A 12,970-nucleotide genomic window follows, 5' to 3' on the forward strand; every position below is an offset into this window, starting at 1 on the left:
AGAGACCACAGGGATTTCATCTGGTTTTATCCCTACAAGAAACTGAATATTTTCTGTGCTTCTGGTTTGAGGCAATGGAGGTGTGCCAAGGCTGAAGCTCAGCTCTCTGTCTGGCTCCGGTTGGCCATGGTGCACTCTGTTTTGCCTCTTTGTGGTCATTCCCAACTGAGAGCTCTGCTCTTCGCAGCTCTTGGGTGCTTCACCAAAGCAGTCTGTGAACTCACACTCTAGTTTAAATGTGCCTTTTTGAAAAACATCCTTAATTTGCCCTTTGGGGCTGTTTTGTGCAGTTCAGTGTGTTTAATCACTTACTCATATTTTTCATGGGTCACTCTGGTAGTAAAAGACAGCAGGGGGCACCAAATCTGCATAATTCTGTTAAAATTGCAACATCTAGGTCCATGCTCATAAAATTTAAGTCATTAGGCATACTTTCAGTTTAACAGTTATTAAGCAGAACTTCAATTTAATATCTGTAACTTCATTCTAGCACTGATATTTTCTAAGATACCTCCTTGCTTCTCAAGAGTTGCAGTGCTGGAATTTGGAGTTGAATTTTCACAAAAGTATGTATTTGGGCCAGTAGCAGATTTTCTCCTGCCTCTTGTCATCCCATTTCCTTCCCTACTTAGTGCTATAGGCTCCAGAGTTCATGCCCAGGAAGATACTCTCTCTAATACTTAATTCAGGAAGCTGTTTGTATTTGCAGAATTGGATTAACTGAAGGCTTTGCTTTTCAGCTCCAAAGTATCCTGATATTTGCACTGTGAAAAGATTTTGTGCTGAAATCAATGTTGGACTATCTAAAGAACTTCTCAATGGCCATGCAAAATGTTTTCAAGCCTAGAATAACCAATGTAGCTGCCTCTGTTCTTTTGGAGAAGCTGGAACTCAACTGTCTTGTAGGTTTTTTAAGAAAAAACCTTCTGCAAAATAAAAATGAAATGCAAAATATATTCTCTAATGGTTCTTTGAGTATTGACTTAAAAGTAATCTGTGAACATGGATCTTATTCAAAAGCCTTCCTAAACTGAGGGGTTCACACTCATGAGACAGCTGTGGGTACACTCAAAGAAGTAAACCCTATTATTTGTGTATATAACACCCAAATATTATTTGTACTTTGGAAGCGCTTCAGGGTTGGATCCTCATTTGATAACATACAAAGAAATGTCACATTGCAGTTTGACAGACACTTCTAGAAATCTATTAATTGATTAATCTATAAATTGTGAGCTACTGGTAGTGTATTTCTGTAATGTACTCAAGCCTTGCTGAGATGGTCATCCCATGATTTTTCTTTTTTTCTGCCCTGCATGCCCAGTCTTGGATTTCTATTCTCCTAAATTTAAAATCCTTCTTTGAAAAATCAGACCATAAAGAGAGAGAAAGAGTCGTGCAACTAAGGAGAGAACCTAGGTCTGAGATATGGCTGCTCATCCTGTAGCTCCTGGTAAGTCATTTTAGTATCAAATTCATAAAATAATTTGGTTATTTGAATTGTAAGTTCAGCTGGGTAATGCATTCCTAAATAAATAGCATCTCCAGGCTTATTTATCTACTTTAAGTGTAATCACTCATTGGGTAAAACAGGCAAACAACAGACTTGCTCAGCTTTCCAGAACTGCCTGTTCTTACAGGCAGTTGCTATTGTTTCAGTCAGCAGGAAAAGAACATCTTGTCAGATGACCAAGACTCAGGTGAGAGCAAATAATGTTCATATTAACAGCTTGGTAAGTGTCTGACAGCGCCTGTCCTGCTCTGTGCTGAGCTGATGGCACACACTCCACTGATCTGTACGTGTACAGTCCACCCAGTTTTTTGGAATTCAGTGATTTGGGCAGATCTGAAATGTTTAAAATGGGAGCTAGAATTGTGATTTCCTCCAAGGAGATACAACTGGATTACTCTTCATGATTGGTTTACTGAGCATTTTCTCTTTGGGTTGGCAAATCTTGTATTTTGGATTGTGGGGTTTAACAGATTTGCTGACCTTACAGCATTATTGTGAAGAGGAGTACATTAAATATTAGGAAGAGTACTAATACTGCTATAATGGGGATTGCATAAATATTTTGTGTAGGTAGACTCTGCATTACCATTGATTTCTTTGGAGAAAATTTACACCCCTGAACTTTTGGCTTCTCACAATAGCAGATTAAAATAATGATTTCAAACCCGTAGTTTACAGTCACCTGTCAAAAATTCTATAAGACTATAAGTAATAGATTTGGATGGTTCCTTAATCACCTGTAGGATTGCTGTGGTTTTTGTGTCTCCATAGTTCTTAAACCTGGTCAGCTGGAACATCTCTGGAAGCATCCAAGGTCAGGCTGGATGGGCCTTTGAACAACCTGATGAGGAAGAAGATATCCCTGGATTCATGTGCATGACAGTTTGGAAGGTGGGTTATGGAAGTATGGTTTGGTTGGCATTTTTACATTACCATTAATGTCATCTAGGGAACATGCACATTTAGTGATGTATTCTCACTTTAATTTCTTTGTAGGTTTTTTAACTCCTAATTTAAATCACGTTTTGTAGTTTCAGACCATTACATTTTACCCTGTCTGTGGTGGATAGAGAATATTGTATTTCCACACTTACTACCACTTTACATTTATGTTTTCATGTGTGTCTGCAGAGTTTTCTTTTGGTGGAATGAGCTCAGTTCTTTCTGGCTTATCTCCAAGGCCAATAGCTCTAATATCTCCTGAATTATCTCAATTATTATTATGTGCATGCATCTTTCAAAAGTGTAATGTCCTGAAATGTCACTTCTTCACATCTTCAGTGCTACTTTTTGGCTTATGCATCCCAGTACAATGTTTTCTGTTTTCATTCTGGGTTGATGTCATTCTGTTTGTTCCATTTGTGATAAAACATGCAGCTATTTTTCTGAGTACTGCTGCAGCATGTTGGGAAAATGCAGCTGGTTTTACTAACCGTGATTCATCATCAAAATGAAAGGATTCTGCACATGGGATTTGCAGGATGCTACCTCAGGTCTAGCACTAGTCAAGACTTCCATTAATATTTTGGATAACATGGTAGAGAGGATTATTAAATAGCATCCAGCCATCAGCTGCAGAGGATCCTTAACTGCTCCTGAAAGGGGAGGATGTAAATTGAGAATCATCATGAGAGCTCAAGAAATCAGTGTGAAAAGTATACACAACTCAACAAATTAAAAGGAGACCTACTTCGTTTAGGTAGGGCTAATTAAATACACAATAGTAAGAGTGGGAACAATCAGACAGCACTGTGAAACATTTCAGGGCTAGCATATATGGCTTTAATTGCTCATTCTTTTTCCCAAGACCAATTACTTTGTCATAGAAAGAATTTTGTTTAGTTTCATACAATTTCCCTTTGATTAATCATTGGTCCTTGCTATTTTTTTATTGCTCTCTTCTAGATACTTGTTTAATTTAAATCAAGAGAAAAATAATGGAATAAACAATTAAACATGCCAAAATGTTGACTATTCCACAGCTATTCATTTTTCTTAAGATAGTTTTTATCTTTACCAGTCTTCTGGAACCTCATCTGTCTTTCAGGATTTCTCAAATATGCAGTCAGTCTGAGATTACAGCAACTTCTGAAATATAAACCAGACTGGAAATGTGTGCCAGTCTCCTTAAATAAACTCACTTTCCTGGAGGGACATTTCATGCATATCTTAGACTGCCTCACTATGTTCTGTAGTATGTGAGAAATATTTTTATTGCTGTCAAAGATAGTAAAATATTACTTTTTGTGGAGAAGCACATTTTCACAGAATGTAGAGATGCCATGAAACTTGCATATTGAAGCAGAATCCCATTGAAGAAGTTGTATGGACAGAAGGGAGACTATCTGCTGCGCTTGTGAATTTGAGAAATATTCAGATATAAGGTTGTGTGGCAATCCACTTTCACAACATAATATGACAGTAAATTCAGATAGCTCAGATTTGCAGGGTTTGGAAGGCACGTATGATGTTCAGAGACAGAAGACACTAAAGTTAACAAAAGAGACATAAAAGGCATGAAATGAGTTTATACAACTATGATCTATGCAGCTTTGGACTGAAATACAGTCAGGGAATTGCTCTTGGACTGAAATACAGTCAGGGAATTGCTCTTGATTTATCTGGAGACTCTCCCCAGTTTGTTTTCACACCTTGCCTAGGAATTCAAACAAGCTGAATGTATCTTTGCCTCGCAGCACTGTTAAATTAGTGTTCCTACAACTGGAAGTTCTGAACTCAAAGTTACCTTTTTAAAGAAGACCCTGGCTGTGTAGTGGGGAACAATTGAAGATTTCATGCAGTTTCCATGTGCTTTTGTAGTTAAGAGCATATTCTTATTGATTTAAAATAAAGTCCTACACCTGACAACAAAGAATACTGATAAATACAATCAAAGAACTGCAAACACTCTAATGTGTTTGGGTTCAATTCAGGCCTGACAACCCTGCAGGATGAAATAATCCATGTAGGATAATTCTGGAATGGGCAAAGGCATAGACAGTCCCCAGTGCAGTCTCTGGATTTCAGTGTGGAGGTACCATTTGTTGGAGCAGAAGGATAATTAAGTTTTTTGTTCCTCTTCGCTTGTACCAAGATGATTAGCAGGGGAATCTCAGCTTCTGAGTTTTGCAAGGCAGACACTTTTCTGATAAGAATTGAATTTGCTCATTTCAGTCAGTCTGATAAACAACCATCAGAGGACAGCTTCTCCCAGCCCTGTGTCAGGCACACCTTGCCATGCTCAGCTCTCTTGGCTCCTCAGCTGAGCACTTAGGTAGCAGGCACATCAAACTCTTTGCTCAGCTACTTAGGGTCATTTGCAGTAATTCTGCCTTCCTTGGGATGCATTTCTTCCTCCTCTTCAAGGTGAGAGGAGTTCAGTAACACCATTTGTGGACACAGCTCATCTTAATTCATTTTCCAAGTGACTTGTGCTACTTTTGTGATCTAATTTTTTTTCTTCCTGGGCATCTATTACCCTGTCAGTCTGCTCCAGCCACCTGCCCTATTTATGGGCATTTTAACAGAAGGAAGTTAATAGAAACTCTTATTGGGTGTGAATTTCCATTTCACTAATTCACACTATTCTTGCTGGGGACACTTCAGTGTTAAAGGAAAAATAGCTTACAGTACTTTCAAAGGCAGATTGCTTTCTCCCAGCAAGTCAAAGTGGCCTTAGTGGGAACTAGGGCAGCTAAGCTGCAGTGCTTGGAAATTTACACCCTAATTATCACAAATTAGCTTCTCGGTCTGGGCCAGAACAAATATGTGTAGAAACTCAGAAAGTTGTGCAGTGTGTTACCTTTTCCTGCAGGATGATCTCCACTGAGTGCACATGGGTCATACTGAGAGCATCACAGTGGAAAACCCTTTTGCAGCTCAAATTAGCAAAAGTGCTTTCTGATTTTCAGTTCCCTGAAAGTTCAAAGTACCTCTCAGAAGGCAGCATGCATGTGAATTACAGCAGTAACTGATGGATTGGAAACACCTGTGCTGCTAAAAATGTCTTATTTGCTCCCATTTCAAGCCTGAGTCCCCCAGCTTGTCTAGCTTGGCTTAACTCAATAGCTTTGCTTATGTTAATTGCTTCAATGGACACAGAATTATTACCACTAAAATGAATGCTTCAGAAGCCAAAATAACCCCTCACTGGAATAATTGTTGAAAAAGATTTTTCTTTTAGAACACTATGTCCTCAAAGAAAACCTACCTGGAGTTCATTTGATTTTGAGAGTTGCTTTACTTGCAATCCAAAGCAAACTCTTACAAAATCTCTTTGCAAGAGAAGAAGAAGAAAAAAGTTAATTTCTGTTATGTGTTGTTTCACAGAAGTTTATAGGTCAACAATTTATGCAGCCCAGTCAGCAAGAAACACACATATAGCATCTACCTCTCTGAATCAGAGAGCTGGCTGATGTCAAGGTAATTACATTGATATAAGTTTGTTGTAGATTCAAGGAGATGAGAGCTGAGTTTCTCTATAGAAGAACTAAATGCCTTGAACAGAGAAGAAGACTCTGCGTGTATGAGTGCCTGTGTGCAGTGCTTGTGAGTCATGATAGTTTCCAAAAGGCTGTTTTACTTTCTGAAGTTGATGTGAGTCATAGTTCTCTTCCCAGGTAATGACTAGTTAAGATCCCATTTAGCTCTTCCATTTTTCTAGTAATCTCTGAGACCTGTGTTTCATTGATCTTCCAGTGAACAGCAGCTTCAGAGCTCTGAGTGACAGGTGAAAGCTTTAGGAAACAACACAGATCCTTCCATTTGGAGAGCACAGATGACTAGAGCTGGAACCTGTCACTGCTCAGCCACTTTTGTCACATTAAAGTGACAATTGGTTTAACAAAAGAAAGCTTGTACTAACTGTTTAATGCAGGTACAAAACATACAGGATTGGGAAAAATGTGACTTTGAATGACACAGAATAAAAATAGGCACAAGAGCAGGTTTTTTACTTATGACATCACAAACTCTTTTTCTCCTAACTATTGCTAAAGTTCAACTGAGTATTTTAGAGGGCATACAGAATATCTTAAAGATCTAGACCCAAACTTATCTTGTGGTATAGGGAAGTTTATCTAGACATTTCAAGGTTACAGAAAGAAAAAGAATCACAGAGTGGGTCAGGTTGGAAAGGACCACAGTGGGTCGTCTGGTCCAACCTCCCTAGGGTCATCCTAGAGCAGGTGGATTGTGTCCAGATGGTTTTTGAATATTTCCAGGGAAGGAGACTCCACAACCTCCCTGGTGACCTGTTCCAGTGCTCTGCCACTTGCACATTAAGGAAGTTCCTCCTCATTTGCAGGGGGGGAGCCTTCCTGTGTTCCAGCTTCTGCCTCTTGCCTCTTGTCCTGTTGCTTGGCACCAGTAGAAGGCAGAACAGAAACTGAAATACTTGCAATACAAAAATACAAAATGCACTGGAACCTTTCACCAGGATTTCAATCCTTCTCTTCTTTATAAGAGATAAGTAAATTGCAGAGAATCACCTTGTCTTGCTTGTTCTTCTTCAGACTGGCAATAAAAATATATTAGGATGTTAAAGCCAGGATGTATTAAATGTATTAAAGATTATATTTAGAATAAAAATGATCTTTCAGCGCAGTGTTCTCATGAGATTTCTCGCTAAACATGTTCCCAACTCCTCCATTGCCACCTCCAACCTTTTCTTCTGGTATATTTCCAATTTACAATATGAATTCTTCAGTACTTGTTGTCAAATGCTTAAATAGTTTTTGTAAGGGATTTTAGCTGAAGTGACTAGAAATTCTAAGTGATACAGAGTGCTATAATCATTAGTTTTACTCCTACAGTTAAAAATATCCCTATTTATGGGTTTTCTATTTTCTCTGGTTTAACATGAGAAATATGTTCCAAAGTTACAGAAGCTTAGGAGATCAGTTTGGAGAGGGTTTAAATTCAGTGTTTGATAAAGAGTTGCATTGCTGATGTGCTAATAATACAAGTCATAGTTTTTTTGGCAACTGATTTATTTATTACTTTTAAATAGAGATCAGTCAAATCTGATCCTAATTTAATGAGTTACAGGACAAGGAGACAGGGCTATAGGAGTCCTGAGCTGATGGCAACCAGATAATTCCTACTGTTACTGCAGCAAATGCTGCTGTACACCTGCATGGCCTCTCCTTCCTTTTGTACCATAGATGAGCCCACCTCTCATAGAACTGCATCAAAAACAACTTTTCTGAATTAATAAAGCCATAATTGAATGTTTATATGTTCATTAGTCAACACTGTTAGTTATGCAGACCATATTGTAGCTATTCATTTATGCCTGCAAGTTAAAAATGACTAAGACCATTAATTCACTGAGAACACATATGTCAGTTTGGTGAAATACTGATTTTTTTCCTAAATTATAGCAAAGACACCAGGTCTAGGTTTTCTGCAACAGATTGTTATTTTTGGGACAGCAGGGATGAGCATTCAGTATCAGTCTCAGTACAGAAAGACAAAGAGCATTTGGTTTAATTGGAGATAATTTAATCATCCTCTGAGAAGGAGAACTTTTGAAGGGCATTGCATATTTGACTTTGTTCTGGCATCTCTGTTCAGAGTCATGGAGCCATGGGGTGTGATCTGATACAGCCTGCAGTGGGTGGGAGCACCAGCAGTTCTTGGGGATTAGCAGAGTATTGCAGGGTGGGAAAAAATGAAACATTGTCAAAACCAGAGGAATCTGGCCCAGAATGTTATTTCAGTGTTTGGACAAATGCATATCTTATGCAAATTTTCTTATTACAGGTCTGCAGGGTCTTCAGTGACTAATGAAGGATTTCTTATGAGAAAGCTTATTCAGAAAATTTGTCATTCCTTTTTCATTTCTTTGATGGAATTCAGTTATTCAGAATTGATGAAGTTGTAACCCACTCTCTCCCCAGCACAGACACAAATTAAATTCCTTCTTGGCAGGATTAAGCAATGTTAGCAAGAATTACTTCTGTATGCTTTCCATGTATTGATTTGAAGCAAAGTAGGTAATGTCAAAGGCAATTAAGACTGTTTCAGATATTCCATGTTAAGATCTTACTTTCTATTCCCTTCATGGGCTCCCATTTTTATGTTTGGCTTCCCCTCCAGACTAAAGGTCTTGACCAGTTCAGAAAAATCTCCTCGGGAAAAACACACAGATGCTATTTTGCCAATGCTGAAAATCTCATTACTAATTTATGGAAGGTTCCTGCCTTCCATGTATTGGAAGGATTTCACATCTGGAAGGAGGTAACTTTTGTACAATGAGGATGACTTCTACTGTTGCCATGAATAATTATGGTTTTGTCTAATTCTAATCCTTCTGAAAATTCCACACATAGACATTAGAGATGTGTTGTAATTAAGCAAATTCTTTCCCCAGTCCATTTCACTTTAAAGCAGGACCTCCCCTGCAATTGCTTTGTCCACTTGCTTTTTCTCCTCTGTCCTGGAACCAAGGGCAGAGATCCTGTCCTTCTGAGGGGATTAATATCCAGTCAGAAATTCCATCACTGGTGAGGAGGTAGTCTTGATGAGCTCCCAGGAGATAAAAGCTGGATTTGGAGGAGGAATGAAAGTGAGAGACAGTAGATGGACCAGGCTGAGACTAAGAGCTAACAAGAAGATAAGGGAAAAGCAGGCTAATGGGACAGAACTGTGCAGTAGAAGGACAGAGGAAGCTGGAGCAATAGAGGAGAAAAGAATATCTTAAGAATTAAGAGGTGGCATCTATGCTCACAAAAATGCTCCACTAACCCTGCAGGTAATGGAAAAAGTCACAAATTCCCTGATGACAAACACTCTTCTATTTGCTAGAAGATCACTGGTGACATGAAGAATCAGCATGAGTGCCCTGCCTCTGTAGTGCTGGTTATCAGAGCATGGCACAGAACAGTGCTGAGATCCCTTTGTTTTCAGCTGGGGGATCTGAGCTGCAAACCTGAAGCCCCAGTTTTGCCAGTGGCCATTATGGATATGAGTGGGATTCTGTGTGATTATGATACAGGCTGGCAAGGGAACAGTAGAAGCAAAGCCACTGCCACTATAGTGTCATGCTCTGAACAGTCTTGTTTTGCTCTTTAGGAATATTTCTGTATCACATATTAATGCATGCTTTTAAAAGTGGATTTCTATAATATGGAGTTTATAGCTTAACAGGAACCTTACAAACTTCACCAGGGACAAATGTAAAGTTGTGTACTAAGCAGGGAATAAGCCCTGGCAATGAAACAGGCTGGGACCTGACAATTCTGCTGGAGATGGCCTGAGACAGACAGTGGAGCAAGTTGCCCAGAGAAGCTGGACTGTCTCTGTCCATGGAGGCTTTCCAGACTGGTCCAGATTAGCTTGAGCAATAAGTTTGACCTTGCCTTTGTCACTGTTTTGCATGGGAGGTCAGACTAGAGACAGCCTGAAGTCCCTTCTGACATAAACTTTCCCGTGATCTTATGATAATATACTTTAAATTTATTCATCCAGGTCCTACAAAGAAAGGTGGGAACAGCTGGCAGTAAAATGAGATTATTGTCAGTGGGTTTGTGAACTATCTTATTCTTGGAAATCTGAAAATGAGACTTCATTAACAAAATGTCACTTGCCTTTATTATTGCAAAGGTAACCTTTTGAAAATGAACTGACCATGAAATAACAGAGTAGTTTCATCTAGAATCTGCAGATAATCCGAAATAATAATGCACAAGGGTATGAAGTGCTTCTATTAATCTCTGTGGGATATTAGCAGTAAAGCCCAATGATGGTAATTTGTATATAAGCATTGTTAATAATTTAGTATTACTTAAGGTTCACAAAAGAGAGAGTCACATGTATTATTAAAAAATAATCTGTGAATGAGAGTTCTCTACTATAATTAATATAATGGCTTTAACAGGCATTCAGTAACATGTTACACTTAAACAAGAATGTAACAATAATATATAAATTTTAAAACTATGAACTGCTTTGGCTGAGGGTGTATCACCTTGTGGATGGATTTACGGTGATTTTAGCCTCCCGCTTCAGGGACTGCAAGCCTTATAAAGACTTGTCCTTTAAGTTTATCCAGTTGTGGTAATTATTTGGGAGTTGAAAGGACTCATTAGCAGTCCCTTCTTATCTCCAGCACTGTTCTGTAAATTAGCCACTGGAAATTTCTTTAAGTACCTTGGAATTCTTTCATTGTCTAGCACAAAAGGTCATTTCACATAAAATCAAGTGCTCTGAGACCTGCTAATGTAAGGACATGCTGAACTCCTGAATCTAATAAATCTGTTTTCACAATCTGTTTTCGCAATTGGGTGTTGTTTGTTTTTGAAGGCTGTCTACTGCTCACCAGATGTTCTCTGTTATTCTTTACCTAGTGACTGAATTTTTATGGCCCCTTCATAGAGGTCCTCAGAAAGTAAAAAACCATCCTTAAGTAAAAAAGTCCCCGATCCTGTTTGTGCTTTGAGCTATGGTCATGTTTGCAGAGTGATATCTTTGAAAATCAGCATCTCAGTACTATTTGTACAAATGCAGCACCACCATCTATCTGCTTGTGATGACTCTGTGTGAAATTGGGATCAGACTGTACTGCAATCATATCTTTCAACAAATATGCAAAATAAAGAGAAATTCTTTCTGTTTACAAGCACCAGATCAAAAGAGGGATAACTAGCATTTCAAAATTTAATCTGCTACAGGAAAGCAAGAGCCCTCACAATCTTTTGTAAAACCCTTTTCTCCACAGGGTTTACACATGCACTGTCACGATCTGTTTGTGGGTACTGTGGGACAAAGCCAGCTCATGTAAAAACTTGTGCTAGGAACTGTTGTCAAGCTTGAAATGCCTTGTGTACCCATCATCAAATATATTTAAAATAAAGAGCCTCTGGTTAAAGATGAAACCCTTTTTTAATCAGTCTGAACAGAATTTACTTTCCATTTCTTACCGACTCTCTACTTGGTCTGCAATTCATCCCATGGTTCAGCTTTCTGACTATTTTTTCTGTTGCATTCCTGAGTTACAGGTGTGAGCCACAGGGAGAGAGAGAGCAGCAATCCCTACTGGGAGTGACTTGGGAATACCATGGAGGAAGCAGGAGCATTGGTGAGATTTTTGAGGATGGAAGAGTGAAAGATGAAGTGCTAAATTTGAGACTGTGGCTGCTAAAATGAGCTGCTGAACATCAGAGAGCAGGAATTACTGCATTTCCTGAGTGCTGCAGAACCTCTGAGCCTTTTATTTCTAGTAGTAGAAATCCACATGGGTCTCAAGAATGTTAAAATAACAGGTTTTGAAAGCAACAGTTTTTCATCAAGGCAAAAATATATTTTATATATATAAATAGGTATCTGTGTTTATCTGTTTTGCCCATTCCAGGTCCCCTGAGCAGATAATGCTGCAGTCTCAGCTCCCACAGCCTCCACCCTCAGCTCCCTCACCCTCCATCCTGGCTGCTGGGCTGTACATCATTTCAAAGGAGCACAGCTGGGTGCTGGACTGTAATTTCTCATGCAGCTCAGATCAAGTCCATTAGTTTATTTGAAGGTTAGGACCAAGACCATGGAAGTGCACGAGGAGCTAATAGACAGAGCGGTGTTCCCGCTGTGCTCACGGGGGCTTAAACCAGGGAGAAAATAGTCAGGCACATCCATATTATTTTCACCTTTTGCTTCACGATTTGCAGTAGTCTCATTCATAAATGACAAAGAAACAGCTCCCTGCTGTGAGGTCCTCATGCCACAGAGAGCTGTAATGAGTTTGTAACAAGATGGAGACAAGGAAGATTTTTTTGTGATTACTCAGACAAATCTCTGAGTGCAAATCAGAGATGTGCTGAGTGAGGGGTATGTCTTTCCATCACTCTCCATGGCTTAAACATCTGAGGATTCTTAAGGTATTCTCATGGTATTATGTAAGAAGAACTCAGTAAGACAAAAATGTTCTAAATGCATCTTTATGGGTTTCTTGCCTTCAGTGTATGTCAGAATCTTCTGTAATTTGACAGCCACTAGCAGTGATTAATGGCTAGCAATATGGCTAGGGGCAATGTGTGTTTCAAAGTCAGTATCAGGGAAGCCTCTGTGATCTGGGAAGTCTTTGGCTGTGGAACTGTCTCCTTGCAAAATCAGAAACAAGTGTTTTGCCTGTGTGCTCCTTGAAGAGCTCCAAATAAATAGCTGGAATATTAATGAAGATGAGGGTGAAAAACAGGGGAATATTCACCTTGGAGTGTGGTGCTAAACTGAGATTTAAGGGTTGTTTCTGTTTCAGTCTTTTATGATAGCTATTGTAAATTTATATTTTTCATATGCATGCATATATATTTGTGGAGGTGTATACATATAAATGCTCCAGAAAGAAATGTTTTATTTTCATTTTCTTAGAAGCATCAGGTGTTTTCTGTGTTGAATCTTAGCATGGGTAATATATATCCAGATATTAAAGTAACCATGGCAAAATAAATAAATAAATATTTCCAA

General features: G+C 38.8%; 1 long non-coding RNA gene across 1 annotated transcript in view; it reads left to right on the forward strand.

Annotated features, from left to right (window-relative positions):
* The window catches only part of LOC132324510 (uncharacterized), a 31,983-nt gene extending 19,013 nt beyond the window's left edge, over nt 1–12,970 (forward strand). The window contains exons 2-4 of the long non-coding RNA XR_009485658.1: nt 1,325–1,453; nt 2,285–2,404; nt 11,515–12,970. This is a non-coding gene — a long non-coding RNA (uncharacterized LOC132324510). The remainder of the gene's footprint in view (nt 1–1,324; nt 1,454–2,284; nt 2,405–11,514) is intronic.

The sequence above is a fragment of the Haemorhous mexicanus genome, chromosome 3 (genome assembly GCF_027477595.1).
Source record: "Haemorhous mexicanus isolate bHaeMex1 chromosome 3, bHaeMex1.pri, whole genome shotgun sequence".
Taxonomy (NCBI): Eukaryota; Metazoa; Chordata; class Aves; order Passeriformes; family Fringillidae; genus Haemorhous; species Haemorhous mexicanus.